This window comes from Cetorhinus maximus, chromosome 10 (assembly GCF_964194155.1).
Source record: "Cetorhinus maximus chromosome 10, sCetMax3.hap1.1, whole genome shotgun sequence".
Lineage (NCBI taxonomy): Eukaryota > Metazoa > Chordata > Chondrichthyes > Lamniformes > Cetorhinidae > Cetorhinus > Cetorhinus maximus.
Window position 1 is genome coordinate 121,445,273 of NC_135888.1, and position 25,762 is coordinate 121,471,034.

A 25,762-nucleotide genomic window follows, 5' to 3' on the forward strand; every position below is an offset into this window, starting at 1 on the left:
TAGTAGGATAAAGTACATATTGGAACAATGGGATTTACATTAAAAAGGGAGAAACATATATAAAGGAGATGAGGTTATGTGTAAGGAGAAGGAATTCTAACATCTAACAAGTGTGAAAAGCCTCTGGCCTCTATGTACCAAGCTGCTGCCTATAGGAACCGAAGCTAAGAGAATTCATTGTGAATAAACCTGTCCAGGGTATTGTGTGCTTTGCCTGGGTCTGTTAAAGTCTATTTTGTTTTACTGTTGCCTTAACAGGGGTGTAACTGGGAGCCAAGTTAATTAGAGGAGCTAGGAGTTATCATAGTAGTAATTTGCAGATCTATGTATGTGCTTAAAATTTGTAAAAAAAAACACTTCTAAGACTCGGTGGACTTATTACGACTGAATTCAAGGCATGCATCTTGAAATAAAAATACAAATTTCAAAACAGTTGTGGCAGTTGTTTCAAGTTTCCCTCTGGGATTTGAGCAGCTTAGCATTTACATCCACTGTGCCACAACACTCACATATCAACAACCAATTAGAAATGCATTTTAACAAAATTGACTTGTTTAAAGGTTAAAAGAAAATAGAATGAAATAAAGAAAGACTTTTGAGCCCATCAACACTGTTTCCTTCACAAACTGCAATCAATTTGTCCCATCATCATGAACTCTGCCCAACTCCCTCAATTGCACTTTTTAAGTTATTCTATAGGAACTAACCCTGTGATACACAAACCACATCTGTAAAATTTAGCTTCTTACCCAGTGTACCAACAACCTTCTATTCCCCCAGATCCTTATTTTTAATCACATTTTATCATTGCTATTCTCTGCTGTAAGGGCTGGATTTTCCTGCTAGTTCTAGACCCAAACATCAGGACCAAATTGGGGTCCCAAGGCTGCAGTTACCTGCAAAAAACCAGCATGCAGTCTTCCAGGAGGAAGCCTTTTAATTAGCCACCTCTGCACTTGCTTTTTTATTAAGGACGATGGGCAGGCTCCTAACACTGCTAGATCAATCAGGGATTCGGAAACTCTGGAGCCTCAACTATAGAGTAAATGGTTGACATCAACAGCACCTGGTACTGTTTTTAACTATGCAATGACAGATGATTAAGTAACCGAGATCTAGTGGGAAGTAGAAGTACAGCCTCACGCACAGTATTGAGATGTACATAGATCTGTAAATAAACAAGAATGCCTTCTATGAATAACAGTCTAAGAACATAAGTACATAAGAAATAGGAACAGGAGTAGACCATTCAGCCCCTCGAGCCTGCTCCGCCATTCAATAAGATCATGGCTGATCTTCTTGTGTTTTGATTTCTACATTGCCATCTAACACTGATAACCTTTGATTCCTTTGCCTAATGAGAGTCTATCTACCTCTTCCTTAAAAATATTCAGTGACCCCCACCTCCGCCGCCTTCTGAGGCAGAGGGTTCCAAAGTCGTACAACCCTCTGAGAGAAAAAATTCTCCTCATCTCTGTCCTAAAAGGGCGAACCCTAATTTTAAAACAATGCCCCCTAGTTCTGGACTCACCCACAAGAGGAAACATTCTTTCGACGTCCACCTTGTCAAGGCTGTTCAGGATCTTATATACTTCAATCAAATCACCCCACGCTCTTCTAAACTCCAGTGGAAACAAGCCCAGTCTGTCCAACATAAGACAACCCATTCATTCCAGGTATCAATCTAGTCAACCTCCTTTGGATAGCCTTCAATGCATTTACATCCTTCCTTACATAAGGAGACCAAAACTGCACACAGTATTTGAGGTGTGATCTCACAAATGCCCTAAGTAACTGAAGCATAACATCCTTACTTTTATATTCAATCCCTCTCGTAATAAAGGATAGTATTCCATTAGCCTTCTTAATTACTTTCAGTACCTGCCTACTAACTTTTTGTGACTCATGTACTAGAACATCTAGATCCTTCTGCACCTCAGAATTATGCAGCCATTCTCCATTTAAGTAACACTCTTTTTTTGTTCTTCCTGCCAAAGCGAACAACTTCACATTTTCCCACATTAAACTCCATTTGCAAGATCTTTGCCCACTCACTCAGCCCATCTATATCCATCTGCAACTTCCTTATATCCTCTTCACAACATGCTTTCCTATCTGTCTTTGTGCTATCTGTAAAGTTAGCTACCATGTCTTCACTCCCCTCATCTAAGTCACTTGGTGTAAATTGTAAAAAGTTGAGGCCCCAGTACAGACCCCTGTGGGACTCCACTCGTCACATCCTGCTAATCAGAAAAAGACCCATTATGCATACTCTCTGCTTTCTGCCAGTCAGCCAATCTTTTTTCCATGCTAATTTGTTACCCAATATACCATGCACTTTTATTTTCCATAATAATCTTTGATGTGGCACCCTATCAAATACCTTCTGGAAATCCAAGTACAGTACATCTACAGGGTCCTCTTTATCCACTGCGCATGTTACCCCTTCAAAAAACTCCAACAAATTGGTTAAACATGATTTCCCTTTCACAAAACCATGCTGACTCTTTCCAATTGTCTGGAGCTGTTCTAAGTGCCCAGTTATAACCTCCTTAATGATCAATTCTAATAACTTCCCCATGACAGACATCAAGCTAACTGGTCTATAGTTTCTTGTTTCCTGCCTCCCTCCCTTCTTGAATAGAGGGGTGATATTTGCTACTTTCCAATCTGATGGAGCCTTTCCAGAATCTAAAGAATTTTGGAAAATTAACACCAGGGCATTGATTACCGCATTAGCCACCTCTTTTAAGACCCTAGGATGTAGTCCATCGAGACCCAGAGACTTGCCAGCCCACAGCTCCATCAATTTGCTCAGTACTATTTCCCTAGTGATTTCAATTTCACCAAGTTCCTTTCTCCCATTCAACTCTTGATTGCAGCAATACTGGAATGTTTTTTGTATCCTCTGCAGTGAACACAGAAGCTAAATATATTGTTCATTTCTTCCAATATTTCCTTATTATCTACTATTAACTCCCCACTGTCACTCTCTAGAGGACCAACACTCACTTTACTTACTTGTTTCCTTTTTAGGTACCTGTAGAAACTCTTGCTATCCGTTTTTACATTTCTAGCAAGCTTCCTCTCATACCATAACTTCTTTCTCCTTAATCACCTTTTGACCATTCTCTGCCATTCTTTACATTCTGATCAATCATCAGCCCTGCCACTCATCTTTGCGGAGTCGTGTGCTTTTTCCTTAAGTTTGATGCTTTCCTTAACTTCTTTAGTTAACCATGGATGGTGGGTCCTCCCTTTAGAATTTTTTCTTTATAGTGGGAATGTACTTATTCTCCTCCCTGACCTCAGACTGTTATTTATGTACAAGTATAATAAAATGTTTCCTAATTGTCTATGATTTGTATGCTCAATAAACTCAAGTCAACCTGTTGGCAAACATCACTATGATGACATAACATGAGATGAGATAACATATTAAAGAATGCCAATCAATATTGCTTTTCCATTTGCTTGGCTTTGAATAACTTAGAATGCAAGACCTACTCAAGTAAGGTGGAACGTGAAACCCTATCGTTGTTTTGTCACAAGCGAAGCCAAGCTTGGTTTCGTCTGTGACAAAATAGCGATAGGGTTTCACAACCATTGGCATGATGGAAGTCTCATTCACACTTTCATTTATTAACATCTTTCATTCCATTCACTCATCTGCAAGTGTAAAAAAATGAATCACCATTTTGAAATCCCTAAACTAAGGAAGAACAGTTTTCAGAGATTCAACTTGCTACAACTATGAGCTCATTGGCAACAAATTTTAGTGCAGGGTGAAGGCATGAAGAATTCTCAAATCAAGGCTCTCCATGAATGGAGCAGAGATTTACTTGCACCGTAAGAAGCCATTACAGCATTGGTATTGATCTCATTGTGATCTAATGAATGATTAAAAGGGCAGGGGTACATAAACTTGCAAGCTGCCTATTTTTATCTGCAGTTTGAAGAAATCCTAATTAACTTTTGAGGCTAATCATGCACTATGTATAATTGTAAAAATACAGCTTTAAAAATCCTGTTTTGAAATTAGTTTGTTAAAGCTTCTCAGGGCATTTGTGTTTATTTTTGGGTCCACTCACCGTTTTTATGCATCAACGGTGGGATAGAAAATGCTTCCCCTCAGTCAGGCAGGAAATGCTCCTCTACCTTGACAACCCCTGTAAAACAAATAATACAATATGATGAATGCACACATACCTCACCACACACACAGTCAGAATTCCCCTCTTCTTTGCTCACTCACATTCAGATGACCTATTAAGTATTAGAATTTTAATGTTATCTTCGTTAGTAGCTTGTGCTGAACCAGAATAAAACCGTGAGATGATATTGAAGGCCAAGTGGGGATCTTTAAATGAAAATGCTATTGGAGCAGAAATTTTCATGTCTACAAGCTAGTTAAACAGTGTAGCACCTAATACACTGGTAACAGGAGCACACATTTGCACTAACGTTCCTATTAAGCTCATATTTTGAAGAGGAGCAAAGTTCTACCCAGTGTCCTGGCCAATATTTATCCCTCAAATAACGTCATAAAACACATTATCTGGTCATTATCAAACTGCTGTTTGTGGGACCTTGCTGTGTGCAAATTGGCTGTCATGTTTCCTACATTACAATAGTGATGACACTTCAAAAGTGCGTAAGTGCTTTGGGACATCCTGAGGTCGTGAAAAATGCTATTTAAGTGAAAATGTTCCTTTCTTTCTTGTTATATATTCCACCACCAATTTTTTAATCATCTCCAATTTGACCTTTATATTCATACCACATGACCGAAAGAGAAATACTGGAACATAGTTTTAGCCTTCTCATTCCGCAGGATGAGAATATTTTATCAACAAATAATAATCTATCAGTGAGATATCGCACTACTGTATATACCATACATGGTGTGTTCTGTGTTACATGAGTGTAACACTTCTATATATATTATACAATTATACAAGACGCATTCTGAATTACTATACTGGGTTTTGACACTCTTTGATTGTATAACATCGCATTTACGGAATACAATTTTTAAGGCCATATTGTGTTTTAGTTCCTTAGACCTATCATTTCACTTGACTGGAAGACAGGCCAAAGTTTCAAAAAAGATGCAGTTTGTGCTGCCAATTAAAAATTACATACAGATAATATATTTGAATCTCAGTACAAATACAGGTATTGGTGTTCTCCTTGATTTTATCATAAGATAGAAAGTTGGGATTGCAAGTCATGCAAAAGATGAGTCAAATATATAGTAAAGGGAGTTACCAAAAGCAGGATGAAACAGTGAATATTTAAGAACAAGATATTATGTGGTCTCTTTAAATGCCTCAGTTTGTAGCAACCACGTATGGAGCTCCAACTGATATTGGGTAAAAGGTGATACCAGGATCGTAGATATAAAGGTGGGCCGACCAACCAAAGTCCCATTCTATGAGATTATAGAGATAGTATTCAATGTGCTGCATGACATAGGGCACACTTCCACAATTAAGTTGATTGGTGAAAGTGAGATTGGGGATGTAAATTAGACATACAAGTGACCAACCAGAAAATTGATGTCAACATGCAAATAGTCAAATTCAGAGAGAAAACAAATCTTTTAGGGTTAATAAGCAGAGGCACACAATGGGTATTTTTAAATATACAATGATTAAGTGGGAAGATTGTACAGAGTTCCCTTAATTAAGTACCTGCTGCAATTTGAACTGTGCGCTGTATTTAGTCTATTAGAAAAAGGATATATAGTGCAAAATGAATAAGACATTGGCACAAATTTGAAATTAATTGATGATTTTTTTCCCCCTCAAACTGATCAACTGTGACAAGCAAATGACCAAGAGTAAGCTGGTTGTCACCTTGGCACTTACCTGTTTTATTTTGAAACTACTCGTGCCCAAATACATGTTGGCACTTAATTTCTCCATTTTTATGCTATGGGCATGTGTATTTTCAACCAAAGAGATAAAAATAAACTTTTTTTGAACAATGGAAAGATAACACACAAGCCAAAATCGGCACTTAACAACACTAATAAATTAAATGTAGGGTTTTTTAATTGATTTTCCAATATCGAACTGGGCAACTGTGACAAGATTGTATGATGGGTGCAAAACAGGTTCCATTAAATCACAGAGAAGAATGCCATTATTTAATTGTGCTGTATCAAAAAAATAAGCCAAACTCACTCAATGAAAGGATCTTATTTTTAAATAAAAACTGTTACAAAGAATTATATACAGCATCTTTAATTTTCATTTGCGTATTTATAAATATTGATGGAATCAGTGAGCACTGACTTGAGTTGCTGAGTCGTAATCGGAAAAGAAACTGGCTTCACACCAACGGAGAATCACACTGGAATTGTGTGTTTAGTTGTGTTACCTCACACTAACTACACATAATGCTCTGTTTTCATGGATACTAATGCAATGCTTACTGTAATTACTGCGAACCTGAATTTTCTGCATGCAATTCAACTCTGTTCTAACAAATTAGCATATAATTACTAAAACATCAATTAAGTCATTTATTAGGGTGCAAGCACTGCCTAAAATAACCAGACAGCTATAAACAGGGTGCTTCAATTTCATTGTAAGTCACAGCTAAAGTAGATTGAAATACCACTGCCAGGCATTCAATATCTTACCATGTTTATGCATTGAGAAATGTGGTAACATTTTATGTGGGAAAGATAGAGAAAAAGAGGGGTATATAAAAATGGAAAGATGATCCTATTTTTTTACAGATCATCAGCCAATTGTTCGATCTTGATGCACAAGGACGTGGTCCTATCTCAACAAAGACACTCTTATTTGCATCTGTTGCACATTGACTATTGACCTGCATTTACTCTTGCTAACAGTAAGATGAACTGCAATTGTGAACTTAACTCCAATTCGGCATTTTTATCCTACAGCCAACAATAGATAATCATGCTGACTTATTGAGGTCAACAATACCTGACTGTTTCCAGGAGGTCACAGATGTTCACATCATGCAGACTTCCATATTTATCCAGTCCTAAATCATCAAGAAGCAACAGCTGGCCACAATGGGTAACCATGAGATGGGGAATGGAAGCAATGACTTCACCAAGTTCCAGTCCTTGCCAACTTGCAAGTGGATTTCAGACCAAGGGACCAAAGTTCCTGCTGAAAACAGGGTCTGAGCCTTGTGAGTCTCTGCTGATCAGAGTCAAAGACAGTGATGACCTCCAATCCTATCAACAATTTCTGGCTCAGGAAAAGTGGATGGTACAGGCCAGGAGGAGACCATTTACTGTGCCTGGGGAAGAGACCCTTAGTTGCAGTAAGGGAAGGCTACTTGCATGCTTGCCACACATTTTTATTGCAGGCAGATATGGGTTTTGAGCATGAAAGACATCCACTTATAATATCCCTGCATCTGTAGTGCAGCTGTTGCTCTAAAAAAGTGCTTTCTCCCACTTCACTTCCAACACTTCTAACTCTCCTCCTTAAAGTGCTGCAATTATCCCTTCACATATAGTCGCCCTGCTCAATTTTTCACCTGCAGTTTGGCAAACTGCCTATTGGAGATAATCACTGGTGCTGGCAGCCCACCAACCACATTGGGATCAGAGGTGAGCTGGCAAGATGGATACAGAATTGGCTTGGTCATAGAAGACAGAGGGTAGCAGTGGAAGGGTGCTTTTCTGAATGGAGAGCTGTGACTAGTGGAGTTCCGCAGGGATCATTGCTGGGACCTTTGCTCTTTGTAGTATACATAAATGATTTGGAGGAAAATATAACTGGGCTAATTAGTAAGTTTGCAGACGACACTAAGGTTGGAAAAGTTGCAGATAGTGAAGAGGATTGTCAAAGGATACAACAGGATATAGATCGGTTGGAGACTTGGGCAGAGAAATGGCAGATGGAGTTTAATCCGGACAAATGCAAGGTAATGCATTTTGGAAGGTCTAATACAGGCAGGAATTATACAGTAAATGGCAGAACCCTTAAGTGCATCGACGGGCAGAGGGATCTGGGTGTACAGGTCCACAGGTCACTGAAAGTGGCAACGCAGGTGGATAAGGTAGTCAGGAAGGCATATGGCATGCTTGCCTTCATTGACAGGGGTATTGAGTATAAAAGCTGGGAAGTCATGCTGCAGCTGTATAGAACCTTGGTTAGGTCACACTTGGAATATTGCGTGTAATTCTGGTCGCCACATTACCAGAAGGATATGGAGGTTTTAGAGAGGGTGCAGAGAAGGTTTACCAGGATGGTAACCTGGTCTGGAGGTTATTAGCTATGAGGAGAGGTTGGAGAAACTCGGATTGCTCTCACTAGAGTGACGGAGATTGAGGGGCGACTTGATAGAAGTTTACAAAATTATGAGTGGCATTGACAGAGTAGATAGTCAGAAACTTTTTCCCAGGGTGGAAGAGTCAATTACTAGGGGGCATAGATTTAAGGTGAGAGGAGAAAACTATAGAGGAGATGTGTGGGGCAAGTTTTTTACGCAGAGGGTAGTGAGTGTCTGGAATTCACTGCCAGAGGAGGTGGTGGAAGCAGGTACGATAGTGGTGTTTAAGAGGCAGCTTGACAAATACATGAATAGGATGGGAATAGAGGGATACGGACCCCGGAAGTGCAAAATGTTTTAGTTGACGGACAATATGATCGGCGCAGGCTTGGAGGGCCGAATGGCCTGTTCCTGTGCTGGATTTTTCTGTTCTTTGTTCTTGTTCTATTATAGCGAGGATCCTGGATCAAAATGGTTCAGGCTCCCCACTGACTCCTCCAAGGGAGCACCAAGTGAAAATCACCCTCATTGTCTTTTAATCCTCTGAAGATAGAGACAACTTTATAAACCATAAGACGTAGGAGCAGAATTAGGCCAGTATGTTAACGATGAAAGGAAATGAATAAGCAAGTGGTGTCCAGCTCACAAAATCTCATTCTACAGGTAACTGCCAGCTTCCTTAAGCCACCACCATTAAGCAATTGTGTTACAATTATGATTAACTGTAAGTTAGCCCTGAGAATCTAAAGCTAAAAACTTCTGGTAGCTGTTCCCACTCCACTGCTGCAACTCCATAAGAGCAGAGATAGCTTGGATCAGCAATTTCAATCATGTCATTGGCTGATGATATTACCTGGATGTTCGGAACTCACCAGAGAACCATTTCTCTGCTTCAGGTATTCAAAGCCCCCTTTAATTCCTTACAATGAACCCTGAGCTCATTATGTTTTTTCACAAAAAATACTGTATTAAAAGATGAAGGATCTCCCTCATGATCAACAGGAAATAAGTAGTCCAAACCACAACCATTTCTGAATCACAATTAAAAAGGCAAAGAAGGATCAATTGCACATGAGTCAATTCTTCTAGAATACAGACTGTAGCTGAAGTAGCTCGTGTTTATTCATTCAACAGATAAGTATATTACTGTCAAACCTACTTAAATGCAATTCTGAAGCCCAGCAACAGGAGGCAACTCACTTGTATACAAATCTTTCCTGAATTCCCAAATCAAATTACTCCAACTGCAATACAATTCCATTAATTTGTAAGCAAGTTGTTTAGACGAAAATTCTATTTGTATGCAACAAAATATTTTTTCCTGCATATCTCTTCTTACCCTAACCCACCCTCAGTACCTGTATTCCACTTGATCTGATACGGAAGCCTGGTCTAGCATTTTCTCTTGTGTGTCTGGTCTTTCCTTGTTAACAATAGCACCTTCACCATGATCAGAAACCTTTATCTTATGCATCTCATAATGAGTTTCATTCCTTCTTGTGTGTTATCTGTCACCATATTCCATGTGATTTGGCCAAACTGTTTCATTGAAAGTGATTGGGAACTGTTGATTAATTGATGCTAAGGAGTCAACATTTATAGAAAGCTGTATGGGATAAATTATCACTGCTCATAAACTAAACGGATTCTCCTGAATTCAGAGTCTTGTGGTAACCTTATATATATCGCCACTTGGAGATCAAAGTGAACCCACTGACTTACCTAACTTATTGTTGTTGGTGTAAACTTACAAAATTGTAGACTTTAAACAGCTCCATGCAGTTTGTAGTCTGTTTAATGTGAGGAATAATTTGAAGGCAATTCAATTTAAACAATCACTAGTTCAGCAGCCATCAATTTGGCAATCTTTAACATTTAACAAGATGACAAGCATCACCTTTCTCACACAGTAGTTAGAAACTTTTTTTAAAAAATGCAGAGACTCATGTTCCACAAAGTACATCAGACATGAAACCATTCCACTGAATGTTAATAGTGTAAATTGGGCAACTCCAGTAGATGCACGGAAAATGTAATCATTCTTTCAGCCATCTGTCAAGGTGTTTGAACTGGAAACTAGACCATAAGCAAACCTTTTTATAGGACTGAATGAAACAAGTAGGGATTACGGTAGTGTAGCGGTTATGTTACTGAACTAGCATTCCAGAGGCTTGAATTAATAATCAAGAGAACATAAGTTCAAATCCCACCATGGCAGTTTGAGAATTACACAGTGTTTACAACACAGAAACAGCCCATTCCACCCAACGGCTCCTTGTCAGTATTTATACACCACATGAATCTCTTCCCACCTTCTTAATCTAACCCTACTAACATTTCCTTCTAGTCCATTCTCCTTTATGTGTTTATCTAGCTTCCCTTTAAATGCATTTATGTTAGTCATCTCAGCTGCTCTTTGTGATAGTGAATTCCACATTCTAACCAGTCTCTGGCGAAAGAAGTTCCTCATGAGTTCCCTAATGAATTTATTAGTGACTATCTTACGATTATGGCTCCTAGTCCTGATCTCCTCTACAAGTGAAAACAACTCCATGTCTACCCTATCAAACATAAATGGAATAATGGGTGTAGTGGGCTGAATGTTCTATTCCTATTACATAATTTGTGCTTTGAAAAGCAAATTGTCGAAGAAGGTTTTTTTTCATATTGTGTAGTAATGCCATGACTTGTGTAAGATATTTTGAATTAGTACCCTGGGCTATACAGCAGCAAGATATGAGTTCAACATTGACCCCCCCATCACCTGATACACAATAGGAAGGTGCCAGACAAAGGGTAACTTCTTCACTGGGAGTGCTGCACTGTCAGAGGTGCTGTCTTTCAGCTAAGGCATTAAAATGAGCCCTCATCTGTCCTCTCAGTTAGATGTAGAAGATTTCATGGCACTATTGAAAGAAGATCAAGTTCCAAATCAGCCTGCCCAATATTGATTCCTCAACCATCACTGCAAAAAGTCATTTGTATTACTGTTATTTGTGGGAACAACTGGTTGCTGTGTTTCCTTATTTTACAACAGTGACTGCATTCCAAAAAAGCGTTATTCTTCAGAGAAGAAATCTTCTAATTAGGATAAAACTTGGCAAACAATGTATAAAATCCTGCTGTGTCAAACTAGCAGGTCCAGATAGATTCCACTGCCATTTGTGTTAATGACCGTATGCTGATAACTTTTCCATTTGTGCATTTTTCATTTATTCTTTTCATATAAAATTGGCCTCACGCTAGTAGGTGAGTGATAAAAGAAAGCAATATGAGGACAATCCATTCAAATATGGAAAAAAAAAATGTTCACATTGTGAACACCCTGATTATGTGATGACTATTTGAAACGTCAAACATCCCTAAGGGATGTTCGAAGGACGCGAAAGGTTCCCTGCAAATACAATTTTGTTTTTTTTTTCTTCTATCTTTATGGGAAAGAAGGAACAATTGGAAAAAGAAAGCAGGCGTACTGGAATTTAATTAACATCCCACCCTGAAGACAATGCAGAACCACTGCAGAAATCCTTCAGTACTGCACTAGTTTGTCAATCTTGATTTGAGTCCTAAGCCATCTGATTCAGAATTTACAATGCAGCTTCATGAGGCACAGTTAAGTGTGTCAGCTCGATCGACAATGTGTTCCCCTGACTCACATGCATGGATGATGGGGTCATGCTCAATTTGCAGAGGTTATGGACCAGATTCCTCTCATGCACCCAGCTGAAGATGGTTGGTACGAGAAACATTCAGAAATAAATTCTTGACCGGCAATGTGGATACAAAGCCTGAAGCCTGCTCGGATCATCCTTGCATAAATCAGTCAGAATGTTCACAGTATGAACATTTTTTCCCATTTTTTTGGGCCGAATGCAATTTTCCCCATATTGCTTTCTTTTATCTCTCACCTGCAAGTCCGAGGCCAATTTTGTATGTAAAGAATAAACGAAAAATGCATAAATGGGAAACGTTGTTAGCATACGGCCATTAACACAATATGGCAGTGGAATCTATCTGGACCTGCCAGTTTGACACAGTCACATTCGATCTATTAGTTGCCAAGTTTCATCCTAATTAGAAAATTTCTTCTCTGCAAGCATGAGAATACTATGAATGAAGATGATAAAAATGAAGATGCAATTAGAATTAAGAAGTTAATACTTTTTACACTGACAAAACTCAAAGCCAAGTGATTTAAAATGCTGTAAACCCTAGGCAAATAAAATTAAACATCTGTTGGGCTGAATTTTTAATGTTCAGCACAAACCATAAAAAGGATTAAATAAATAGGTACTATAGCAAAGTTGCAACACACTTGCACAGTTTACAGGATATAGGAGGCTGTTCTACCTATCTGAAATGCTAGATTAATGAATACTGGCCACTGCATCACTAAAACAAATTGTTCCAACCAGGTACTGGGTCCTCTGTCATGAGCAAGATGCGACTTACCCATTTTCAAATTGCTCATGAGTAAAATTCAACACTGAGCCTCACAGCAGCCAACGTGAGTGAGTCGTTCATTTTACCTGGTGTGTATTATCCACCGTATAAGAACTGCCACTCCTGACAAACACGAACGGTTCGTGTAGTGCCAAGCTGGAGTGAACGATCAGTGTACTCGGCGCACACGGTTGACACTGAGGCAGCCAATTCGCCCAGACGCGAGTGGATGCTCATCCTGTAAAACTCAGTGATACATCACGTAGCACAGGATAATAACTGTAGAGGTGAAACATTGGACAGAAATCTGTCTCCAGGAGATTTGGGAGAATGGAAGATTTGCAATTCAAGAACTCTACAAATTAAGTGCTTGAAGGAGCTAGTCTGCCACCATGGGGTTTAAATGGAAACAAAATACTTCATTCTGGAACTGCGAGTGTGTCCTGCTATATTGTCACCATTATATATATTTTTTTTTAAAATGAAACACAAAGCTCGTAGTGACGAAGCATCTGGGTCAGTCAATACACTAACTATAGAAATTAAAGCGGGTCCTCGATTAACTGAGGTTCTGGCATGTGGAGTCGATATTGATAGGAGAAGGCTGCAATGAGATTTGACAGCTCCTTATGCCAGCAACCATTTAGAGGTCCAGTCTAACCACTTTATACCCATCGTGTTCTTTACATGTGCTGCAGCTATAAAGTGACATCTCTCCATATCAGGTCCGTCATGAGAAATGCAACAAAAAGAAACACTTTTAGAAAAAAAAACATGGCAAACCTGGGGTAACAGGCTGAACTTAAAGATGGGTAACAACGAACATAAACTCAGCTTGTCTTTGCGCTTAAGTACAGCTGAACTATCAGTAATACGTAGCAGGGATTGCAAGCCATACCTGTGTCCATAGCAACTACATATGCACGATCAACAACTTAAAATAGTCAGTCAAACTAGTGGCATTCCACAGCATGACACCTACCTCACTGTAACCTGCAGTTTGAGTTCTCAGTCTGCAGCCGCTGAAATCCTGGAGAAGCTCCAGCTTGTGTGGCCACTCTACACTTCTTCAAGGTTCTGCCATGACGAAGAATGTGTTAAAACCAGAAGTGGTGTTTTCTTTAAACAAAAAGAAAAGAAAAACAATAAGTTGTTCTTGTCTGAACCCAAAAACAGCCACTGTCATAGGGGGCTGCCTCTCATGCTGTCAGTGTCGCTTCCACTGTCTGGTGCCTAGTGGGGGGAAAAAAAAACACGAGCTGCTCTCGATGTGAACAGAGGAGCAAGCTCTTGCCTCTGATATAGTGTTACTGCACAGGGATTCTGCAGGCATCGGGAGGACAGTGTGACAGACAGCTGGGCTGCGCCCTCCTGCCGAGGGACAGGATGTGATGTGAATGCAGACAAATGAGAGGCAGCCCTGAGCAGCAGTATCACATCCCTCATTCAAACTGATAACAGCTCCAGCTCTCTCGGATTCACTTTCAGTCCAGTCAGTGGACACTGTCAAGAGAGCAATAGGCACCATGAAGCATAGTATAATCGTTCACTTGCACTGTTTTGCTTGCTTAAGCGTCCACCTTCAGTGTCCACCTTTCCCCTTTTTTAAAAAAGCTGTCAAACATTCTGTTATGTGACGAGTGCTGCATTAAAGCAAGTTATAGTAAGACACCTGCATAAAAGGAGTGAGCAAAAATAATATCATGGTATGAATTGTTTTTTTTCGTTTTAGGTAAGATAGCTTTGTTGTGTTACAACCTTCCCAAATATTTTGAGAGTTTCACAGGTCAGTCTTGCACCATCATGAGCTGCTTGGGCTATAATGAAACAAAAATACCATCCATTTATGTATCGGAAGCAGTTTCATTTTTAATCTTCTCCCAGTTCAACTGAAATAACTTTTAACATGTCCCCAGTACACAGGAGCACACAGCAAGGCAGTTGTCAAATTAAATGGGAAGAAAATATATGTTTCTTTTTATTCCTTCATGTAGATATTACTGGGAAGGCCAGCATTTATCGCCCATCACAAGTTGCCCTTGAGAAGGTGGTGGTGAACCACCTTCTTGAACTGCTTCGGTCCGTGTGATAAAGGTACACCCAGGGTGCTGTCAGGTAGGGAGTTTCAGGATTTTAACCAGTGACAATGAAGGAGTGGTGATAAAGTTCCAAGTCAGAATGGTGTGTTACCAAGAGGAGAGCTTACACAGAGTAGTGTTTCTGTGTGCTTGCTGCCCTTATCCTTCTAGGTGGAAGAGGTTGAGGGGTTGGAAGGTGCTGTCAAAATACCTTGGCAAATTGCTGAAGTGCCTCTTGTAGATCGTGCACACTGCTGCCACTGTGCACCGATGGTAGGAGTGCATGTTTAAGGTGGTGGATGGGGTGCCAATTAGTGAGCTGCTTTTTCCAGGATATTGTTAAGCTTCATATGTTTTTGGAATTGCATTCATCCAGGCAAATGGAGAGTAATCCATCACAATCCTGACTTGTACCTTATAGATGTCGAAAGGTTTTGGGGAGTCAGGAAATGAGTTACTCCCCACAGAATACCCAGCCTCTGACTTGCTCTTGTAACCACAGTATTTATGTGACTCGTCCAGTTAATTTTCTGGTCAATGGTGACCCCCAGAATGTTGATGGTGGGGGTTGAATGATGGTAATGCCATTGAATGTCAGGGGAAGGTGATCAGTTTCTCTCTCTTTGGAGATGTTAATTACCTGGCATTGTGCAGTGAAAATGCACTGCTTAAACATGTATTGTCTCAAAACAATGACATTAGAGTAAATATAATCAAACAGACTCACCTGCATCTCCTATGCCACATACACAAGTGCACGACTCTGTATGCATCTTGTATGTCCCCCATAGTTTTGCATTCAGTTCCATCATACGTCACTCTATAAATACAATGCAATTTTTCATTTGAAGGCAGTTTACCACCACCTTCTCAAGGGCAACTTGGGATGGGCAATAAATGCTGGCCCAGCCAGTGGAGCCCACATCCCGTGAATATTTTTAAAAAAAATACACCAGGTAAAGTGGTTACTACACATATATATTAATTTCCAATCTGTGCACACCTCACACTGCCTTGTGCAAACCAGATACAGCTCCATGTGCATCACAGCAGAAAAGCCACATGGTGCTCCACATATTGTACACTTCATCTGCACCACATGCACAGTTTGCTACACTTTACATATATTCTTGTACACTACATGCCACTCTGCTTTATATGCACCAACAGCAACACCATGCATGCCATGTGTACAAATGCAACAACACACAGGGTAGTGATTTGTATCCCCACCCCTGTACAGTTTATAGTTTCCTCACAAGGAAATGCTGAGTGAATGTGTGTAGTTCCTTGCAAGGGCTTCCAGATTATGCAAGATTGGCAGACCACGACTCCGAATGGAAAGGGACATGTGGTCAACAGGACCAAAGGAAATAGTGTTTCGTTTTGAAGGCTCTTCATCATGGCAGCCCTTTTAAGAGAAGATTTTACTGTCAGGAGCTAATTAAGAAACAGAGTAAACCAAAATATGTCAAGTGTGTTAAATGAAAGTTGAACAGTTGGGTCGTGGGCTGCTGATTTGCCTTTGCATGTTTTGTGTTCAAGTCCAAGGCCAAGTTCACCCCTTGTTCTTTCAGAGCCAGAATGTTCACATTCTGGGTCATTTCTCTTAAGGTAAACACCTTATTTGATTCTGTTTTGCCTCCATGGGCTGAAACTGAGCAAGCATAGACATCTCTCTTTTTTTACTTGTCAGTTTTCTCCCTTCTCTTGAAGGCACTGACTTTGTGCTGGGGTAAGATGCTGGGCACCCTCAGGAGCTCTCCTGAGTAACTATCATTCACATGTTAGCCTGACCAGTTAGACAATGTTATCAGGCTGGCTACTACAACCAAGTCCCATTCCTTCCACCACATAGACTAGCTAAGTACCAATCAGAAGGAATAACACTGGCTGATTTTGAGAGGCACATGGGTGGATTGCAGTGCTCCTTATCCCCAACTGGTTAATCTCAGGTCTCTCAGGCGCAGGGCAACACATTCAAAATTCTTCTTGGTACCGGAGATGCAAGAAGAGTGAGGACACCCTGAATCACACATTGTGGGTGTCCTTGGATCAAAGACATGTTGAAGACTAGTATCAGCTCGGTGGGAAATCTTTCATGTACGGTTTTCTTTGGATTATTTGTCACTATTTGGTTATCAAGCTTCATTAAACAGGTGAGACTAAAAAACTAGACAGTCTTTTCAGTGTCCTTGCTATTGAAAATTGTGTTTTATGAAACTCAGAAAGTTCTCTCTCCAACCAAAGTTTGTTTATGAATTGGAACAAACTTACCATTTCTGAATTTAAACACATGAAATGCAATGCAAGAGGTGACTGTAGAAGTATATATGAAGGTGACATCCTTGAGAAATGTCTCTTGCTGCAAGGAGTGGTGAGGATGACAACTATTGCTGAGTATTTTTAATAGAGTTGATGGAATGGGGGTCTGACAGTGCTTTGAAATTGTAGCTGCCTGATGCAGGATAGTGTAAACACTGCCATTTTATTAAACTTCAGGGTCACACAGATTTCAATCCTGCAATACACATTCTGCCATCTAGGATTGCTGTAAAAATTATACACCATGAAGAAATACCGAGAACAACTATTTCAGTTTCATTTTGAAATATCAACAGAACATTGATTCCTTATTTGACAAGAATTTGCAACTGTTCAGCTTATTTTACAGCAAAGGGTTATTGGTGTGGACAGGAAATAAATCAATTGCTCCATGTGGTTAATTCCTTTGTACTAAAAGATAGCTGCAGAGATAGTGGATAGTGGATAGGATTCCCTAGATTCTAGAACAGCCCAAGTGGATTGGAAGCAAATGTAACACTGCTTTTCAAGGAAGGAGGGAGAGAGATTAGAGGGAATTACAGACCAGTTAACCTGACACCAGTCATTGGAAAAATGCTGGTATCTATTATGAATGAAGTCTTAGCAATGCACTTAAAAAATTATAGTATGATCAGGCAGTCAACATGGTGTGATGAAAGAGAAATCATCTTTGACAGATCTAATAGAGCTTTCTGAGGATGTAACTAGTAGGGTATATAAAGGTGAACCAGGAGATGTAACATGCTTGGATTCCCAAAAAGTATTCAATAAGGTGTCACCCAAAAGGTTAATACACAAGATAAGGGCTCATGTGGGTAATATCTTAACATGGATTGAGGATTGGTTAATGGACAGGAATTAAAGCATAGGGACAAACTGAGAATTTTCAAGTTGACATCTATGCTGCAATAATCAGTGCTGGGGCATCAACTATTTATGATCTATATTAATGACTTAGACCAAGAGACAGAAAGTAATGTATTAATTTGCTGATGATACAAAGCTAGGTGGGAATGTAAGTTGCGAGGAGGACACAAAGAGGCTGCACAGAGATATAGACAGATTAAGTGAGTGGGCAACAAGGTGGCAGGTGGTGTGCAATGCAGGAAGTGTGAAATTATTCACTTTGGCCACAAGAATAGGAAAGCAGAATATTTTTTAAGAAGTGTGAAATTTGTAAATATTGATGTTCGGGGGGGCTTTGGTGTGTTTGTACCATGAACACAAAGTTAGTGTACTGGTACAGCAAGCAGTTAAGAAGGCAGATGCCTCATTGACCTTTATTGCAAGGGGATTAAAGTTCAAGGAAAAGGAAGTCTTGCTTCAATTGCACAGGGCTTCGGTGAGACCAAAACCTGGAGTACCATGTGCAGTTTTGGTCTCCATATTTAAGAAAGGATATGCATGCAATGGAGTGGGTACAGCAAAAGTTTACTTGGCTGTTTCCTGGGGTGAGATAGCTGTCTTAGAGAGGCTGAGTAAATTGGGTCCAAACTCGCTAGAATTTAGAAGAATGAGAGATGATCTCATTGAAGCATACAAGATTCTGAAGGAGCTTGACATTGTAGACACTCTTAGGTTGTTTCCACTGCCTGGGGAATCTAGAACACAGGGGTACAGTCTCTGGGCAATGGGATGATCATTTAGGATTGAGATGAAGAGAAATTTCTTCACTCAAAGGGTAGTGAATCTTTGGAATCTTCTGCCCCAGAGGGTTGTGGATGGTCCATCACTGAATATAGTTAAGGCTGAGACAGACAGATTTTTGGCATCTCAGGAATCAAGGGGTATGGGGAGCAGGTAGGAAATTGGAGTCAAGGCCTTAGGTCAATCAAGGTCAAATTGAAAGACGGAGCAGGCTAAAGGGACCAACCATATGATCTACTCCTGCACCTATTCTTAAGTTCTTAAAATTCATCTCCCTGTCACTCTTGAGATGTAGGTATCACTGACAAGGCTGGCATTTATTGTCCTGATGCAATGGTTTGATACAACTAGGCCACATCAGAGGGCAGTTAAGGGTCAACTTTGTGGGACTAGAGCCACATGTAGAACTGATGAAAGGACACAGATCTGAAACACTGGCCTAAATTTTCTGGTCTTGCCCGCCGTGGAAACTTGACGGACCAGCAAAAGGTCCGTTGACTTCAGGCAGAAATTTCCAGTCCTGAGGTGGGCAGGACTGGAAAATCCCGCCAATTAACTCTCCACAGATGCAGCCAGACCTGTTGAACATTTACAGTATTTTCTGTTTTTGTTACGGATATTCATGGTCATTTTTACTGATAGTAGGATCCACAATTTCCTGCAATATCTATAGTTATAATGAATATAAACTCCTGCCTTTTAAAATCAGCAACCTGTCAATTACCCACAAAAAAAGGTGTGCAACAATATTCAGAGTTGTTAAAAGTGATATAAAATTAAAAGCAAGGTATTCCCATTCCTGTCATGGTTTTATTTATTTCAGTGCTCAGAACTATGTGTTGTTAATTTTGAATTTATCTTATGTCTTGTTGAATACATCATTCTTACTTTACTGCGAAATGCTACAAGATACCTCCCAATAAAATATGAATTTAAAAATACCATTTTCATTTAGGTCAAAAGAAAAAAATTCTAAACTGCTACTGTTGAACAATGACAACTCTTTGGGGAATTCAGCAAAGCCATTTAATATGAGGATTGTCAGATTGATTTCATCGGTGTGTTATTAAATATTATTCTATTTTGGTGGATTTTCAAGGTAACAATTGAGCATAAGTCATTTACCTGCCAAAGCACTCATAGGCAAAAATCTGTTGACATGTATAGCACAGAAAGATGTGCCCTGAGACTTTTGTTCTATTTAAGTTCAGCGGTTTTACTTTATGTTAAAACAGCTATAGATGATCAACTTTGATCATTGTGTTGCACAACATAATCCTGATGAAACCATACGTAATGAGCTCAAAAATACCATTCTGCAATGATCTAAATGGCAGCAGCAATAAAAGTAGCATTAATTCAGAAAATATGTTATTACCGTTAATTTTAGTGATGGGTAGTGCTATTATAATTGATGATTAACTGAAGGTCGCAATCGAATGTCTCAGAAGTTCCAGGACATTATGGTGGGGTGTCAGTCACTTATGCCATAATTTCCTAGGATGTTTGTATGATAAAGCTAGCCCGAGGTGTAGTTAGGTGTAGTTGCACCATTGTAATGATGCAGTGGCAGATGTGACTCAGTTGGCAACATGCTCCTCTGAGTCAGAAGGTTGTGGGTTTGAGTTTCACCCGCAGAAACTTGAGTACAAAATCTAGTGCTGCACTGTTGGAAGTTAAATCTTTCCCAAGATGTTAAACTGACTGACCTAACGGGTGGACATAACCTCCCTTTTACTGGACTTGTCGTCCAGGTTTCTGGATAGCTGATCCAGTAACTACTCAGCAGAAACTAAATGTGTAATAAGATCCGCTCAATGGAGGTCTTGATTATATAAAGAAACTTATAAATTCTATAAAGGATCCTCTTTGTCAACCCCATCGTGTCTGCCTTGCAAACTAGCAGATAAGGTGGATTTTGTGCTGTGCTCATGGCTTGATGTGGGTAAATGTGAAGTTTTCCATTTTGGCAGGAAGGAAAAAAAGAAGCTTATTATCTAAGTGGTGAGAGATCGCAGGTCTCTGAGATTCAGAGGAATCTGTGTGTCCTAGTGCACAAATCACAACAGACTCGTATGCAACTATAGCAAGTAATTAGGAAAGCTAATAGAATATTATTGTTTATTGTGAGGATAATTGATTACAAGAGTAGGGAGGTTATGCTTCAGTTGTACAGGGCACTGATCAGGCTGCATCTGGAGTGCTGTGTACAGTATTGGTCTCCTTATTTAAGGAAAGACGTAAATGCATTAGAAGCAGTTCAGAGAAAGTTTACTGGGCTGATACCAGGAATGGGCAAATTGTCTTATGAGGAAAGGTTGGACAGGCTAGGATTGTATCCACTGGAGTTTAGAAGAGTAAGAAGTGACTTGATCGAAACCTTTAAGATCCTGAGGGGTCTTTACAGGGTGGATGTGGAGAGGATTTTTCCTCCTATGGGAGAGTCTAGAAGTACGTGTCATGGTTTAAAAATAAGGGGTCACTCATTTAAGTCAGGGATGAGAGTAATTTTTTTCTTTTAGAGTGTCATGAGTCTCTTCCTCAAAAGGCAGTGGATGTAGGGTCTTTGAATATTTTTAAAGCAGGGCTAGATAGATTCTTGATTAACAAGGGGCTGAAAGGTTGTCAGGGATAGGCAGGAGGTTACAATCAGATCAGCCATGATCTTACTGATTGATGGCGCAGGGTTGAAGGGCCGAGTGGCCTATCCCTTCGCCTAGTTTGTATGACCATATGCCCATATATCCATATGTTCGTAATTGGAAATACATGTATAGTACACCCAAATGGGAAAACAAAAACATACCTATTTGTGGGTAAGTGTATTTATGGATTTATGGTGCACTGAGTTGAGGTCAGAGCCCAGGTGAGTGCTAATCACTGGGGCCTGTGCTCTAGGGGGTCTTGGGCTCATTGGACGAGTAGCCTATAGAATAATAGTCACTGTCCAAAGCAGCCAATCTGGCACATACCCATCCCAATTAACAGGCTACATGGCCAATGATTGCTGTTGTTCAGTAACAGTGACTTATTCTATTGGCGCATGACTCCTGGTTTCACTTCCAAGTTTAAAAATGTAAAAACCTTCCAGTAAATTAGCACCAACCAATTCACCAGCAATAATGTGCTATTTCTATCCACACAAGTGGTCTTTAACAGAAAAATTACACTTTGCATTGAGTGATAAGTATTTTCTCATTTTAAATTGAAACTAACCACGCTTACAAATGCCCAGCATGGAGCATATAATAGGAGAGCAAAGTACTGAAGAGACTGGAAATCTGAAATCTAAACAGAAGATGCTGGAAACACTCAGCAGACCAATCATCATCGAGAGACACAGGGTCAATGTTTCAGGTCCAACATCTGCACTAGTTCTGCACTAGCACAGATACCATCAGACATGCTAAACATTTCCAACACTTCCCATTTCTATTGGAACAAAAATAACCCTTTTTCCAGCCTTCCAAAATACAGCCTGACGTCTTGTGAGCCTCTCGTTCCCTTTCAGCAAGAAACCCCGCAGCAGCTGCCTGAGAACTGGTTTGACACATTAAACATGAATTTCAAAAAGAAAGTTAATGTATGAAGAAAACATAAGCAACAATGTCAAAGCAATAAATTGATCATTTAAAAAAGTAATTAATAAAAATGACCATTAAAAAGTGCCAAGCAGCAGAGCTAACCAATAAAACCATTTTTGCCTTTTCACTTAAGAAGCAGAGCTAGAGTGACAGACTAGGCCCATGTCCTGGTCAGCAGGGAAGGGGAAGGGGACCGGGGCCAAGCTAAAGAGTTCGGTTTATCTAACACTGACCTTGCATTTGCCTCTGGTGGCGTACACTCCAAAGTGGCCTCGGCGGAGTTCATATGAAAATGAGGGTTGGAAGAAGGTTGGCTTCTAGCCTGGGTTTTCCTCCTCTCCCGGCCCGGTATGATGATAAGTTTTTGGGGACGAAGAGGAGGAGGGGGACGGTGTGTGTATGTATGTGTCCCTCCCCACTCCAAGCAGCCTCTGTGTATGTGTATGTGTGTGTCTAGCTCATTCCCAGAATCAAGGTTCTCACTCTCAAACATACTCACTCACTCACTCACTCACTGTCATGCATGCTTATTCACTCTCTCACTCCCACACATGCTCACTCACTCACTCACTCTCACACATGCTTATTCACTCTCGCACTCTCACTCACTCACTCTCACCCACACTCACTCACTCATACACACACTCACTCGCACACATTTTCTATCCAACACATTCACTCACTCTCATACACGTTCACGCACATACACACAAACACACACTCACACACACACACTCACATACATGCATACCCATGCTCACACACTCCCTCACACACACGAAGGTCAGGATTTTCTGGCTCCTTCGTGGCGAGACCCTCTGCGGGGTTCCGGCAGCCCAGCCAGAACTCCATTGACTTTCAGCGGGTCTAGACGATCCTGGCAGTGGGCAGGCCGGAAAATCCCACCCAAAGTGTCAGACTGATGCAATGGGTGGGTATGATTTTAAGTCTGAGGTTCACACACATTGCTGAGCAAGAATAGAGTGAGTTTTACTCTATGTTAACCTTATATTACAAAGTGGGAATGCGATTGATGGGAACAGAGAGCCAAAAAATGTTGTTCCATTCACCAACATTGATATCTCTCAGCTTGATGAGGAAAAAATATTTAAACATTTGGGGAGCTCATTAAACCTATTATAGAGACAAGGAAACACAAGCGAAAGGTATAATGAGAAGGCAAGAGATTCATTGAATGCAAGAATGCTCAGTGCTTCTCAATTAATAATAAACAATTTTTCTTTCCCAATTACACACACACTAAACAAACGTATTCATTCATTTCATGTTGTTGAGAAGCTGGAATCTAGAGAGTTATTAAACAGTTATGTCAGGTTCCCCCTAAACAAGAAAGAGAAAAGATTGCATAGGGACTGCAGAGGAGCCGCTGGATAAGCAAAATATATGGCACAGCCAACTTGCTTTGATGGAAACAGGCTAAACTTTGTGAAGTGATTTGCCCTGGTTTTAACTCAGGCCGACAGTCACGCTGACATGGGGTGAGGCAGGTGGCTAACTCTCCAGTCATCCATAGTGAGAGCCCTGGGAGGTGTATACACCAGGGCCTTATGAACTGGAGCGACAAGAGAGCGATGTCTGGTCACCAGAGAGTCAAAGGAATGGTTCTGAGCATTTGCATATAATACAAATTAGGAGCAGGAGTAGGCCATTGGCCGCACCCCCCTCCCCCCAACCCCTACCCCCTCCACCCACAACCCCCAACCCCACCCCACCCCCAGCCATTCAATAAGATTATGGCTGGTCTGATTGTGGTGTCAGCTCCACATTCCGCCCACCCCCGATAACCTTTGACTCCCTTGTCCATCAAGAACCTATCTACCTCCGCCTTAAAAATATTCAACATAACATATAAAATTGAATATATATTATACATAAATATTCATGCATAATATTTGGGTAAGTGGTGGGTTGACAGTGGAGGTTGGGAGGGCCAAGGCAGGGAAGGCCTAAGGTCTGGTCTACCTGCTTTGCAAAATAAAACACCATCCTGGGTCTCATCTGTATTCAGCTTCTCTTGCTGCCTGATGGAGAAAACAAAATGGCTTCCTTCCGCAGGTCTCCAGTTGAAGATGAAGTCAGGCCTGATAATGTCAGATTTCAAAGGAGGACCCCACACTGTTTGTCAGCTATTCATAAGAGCAAGTTAAAATCACAACCCACTGGCAGGCAGGGGGATCAGTGCAGATAAGTCGCGCACAACATTTTAACTGCCTGCCTGGTACCCATCAGTGGGTTGTGTTAAAATTGGTCCTAATGTTTCCTTAACCGAGGTTTTCCATCCACGGTCGTTGACAGGGCCCTCAACCGTGTCCGGCCCATATCCCGCGCATCCTCCCTCACGCCTTCTCCTCCTTCCCAGAAACATGATAGGGTCCCCCTTGTCCTCACTTATCACCCCACCAGCCTCCGCATTCAAAGGATCATCCTCCGCCATTTCCGCCAACTCCAGCATGATGCCACCACCAAACACATCTTCCCTTCACCCCCCTTGACGGCATTCCGTAGGGATCGTTCCCTCCGGGACACCCTGGTCCACTCCTCCATCACCCCCTACTCCTCAACCCCCACTTATGGCACCTCCCCATGCCCACGCAGAAGATGCAACACCTGCCCCTTCACTTCCTCTCTCCTCACCGTCCAAGGGCCCAAACACTCCTTTCAAGTGAAGCAGCATTTCACTTGCATTTCCCCTAACTTAGTCTACTGCATTCGTTGCTCCCAATGCGGTCTCCTCTACATTGGAGAGACCAAACGCAAACTGGGCGACCGTTTTGCGGAACACCTGCGGTCTGTCCGCAAGAAAGACCCAAACCTCCCTGTCGCTTGCCATTTTAACACTCCACCCTGTTCTCTTGCCAACATGTCTGTCCTTGGCTTGCTGCATTGTTCCAGTGAAGCCCAACGCAAACTGGAGGAACAGCGCCTCATCTTCCGACTAGGCACTTTACAGCCCTCTGGGCTGAATATTGAATTCAACAGCTTTAGATCTTAAACTCCCCCTCCCCCCATCCCCACCCCGTTTTTTTTCCCCCCCCACCCGCTTTTTTTTTCAATAATTTATATAGATTCTTCTTTCCCCACCTATTTCCATTATTTTTAAATCTAAAACTAAAACCTTTAGTCTTTCCACCCCACCCCCACTAGAGCTTTACTTTGAATATCCTGTTTTCCATTCTTAATTAGCACTTTTCTCAGACAAAGACCACCACCTTCAACACCTCTTTGACCCTTTTGTCTGTGACATCTTTTGATTATCTGCTCACACCACACCCTCAATGTGTCTCTTCCCCCCCCACCCCCTCCCCCCCCCACCCACCTTAAACCAATTTATATTTCTCCCTTGTTGTAACTATGCTGCAGTTCTGCCGAAGGGCCATGAAGGCTCGAAACGTT

The 25,762-nt window shown here is 40.8% G+C and overlaps 1 long non-coding RNA gene across 2 annotated transcripts in view; it reads right to left on the bottom strand.

Annotated features, from left to right (window-relative positions):
- Positions 1-14,002, bottom strand: part of LOC144685292 (uncharacterized) — a 268,208-nt gene extending 254,206 nt beyond the window's left edge. For both annotated transcript variants that reach the window (XR_013577697.1, XR_013577698.1), the window contains exons 1-2: positions 13,697-14,002; positions 4,092-4,169 (exon numbers count right to left, since the gene is read on the bottom strand). This is a non-coding gene — a long non-coding RNA (uncharacterized LOC144685292). The remainder of the gene's footprint in view (positions 1-4,091; positions 4,170-13,696) is intronic.
- Positions 14,003-25,762: the final 11,760 nt, after the last annotated feature.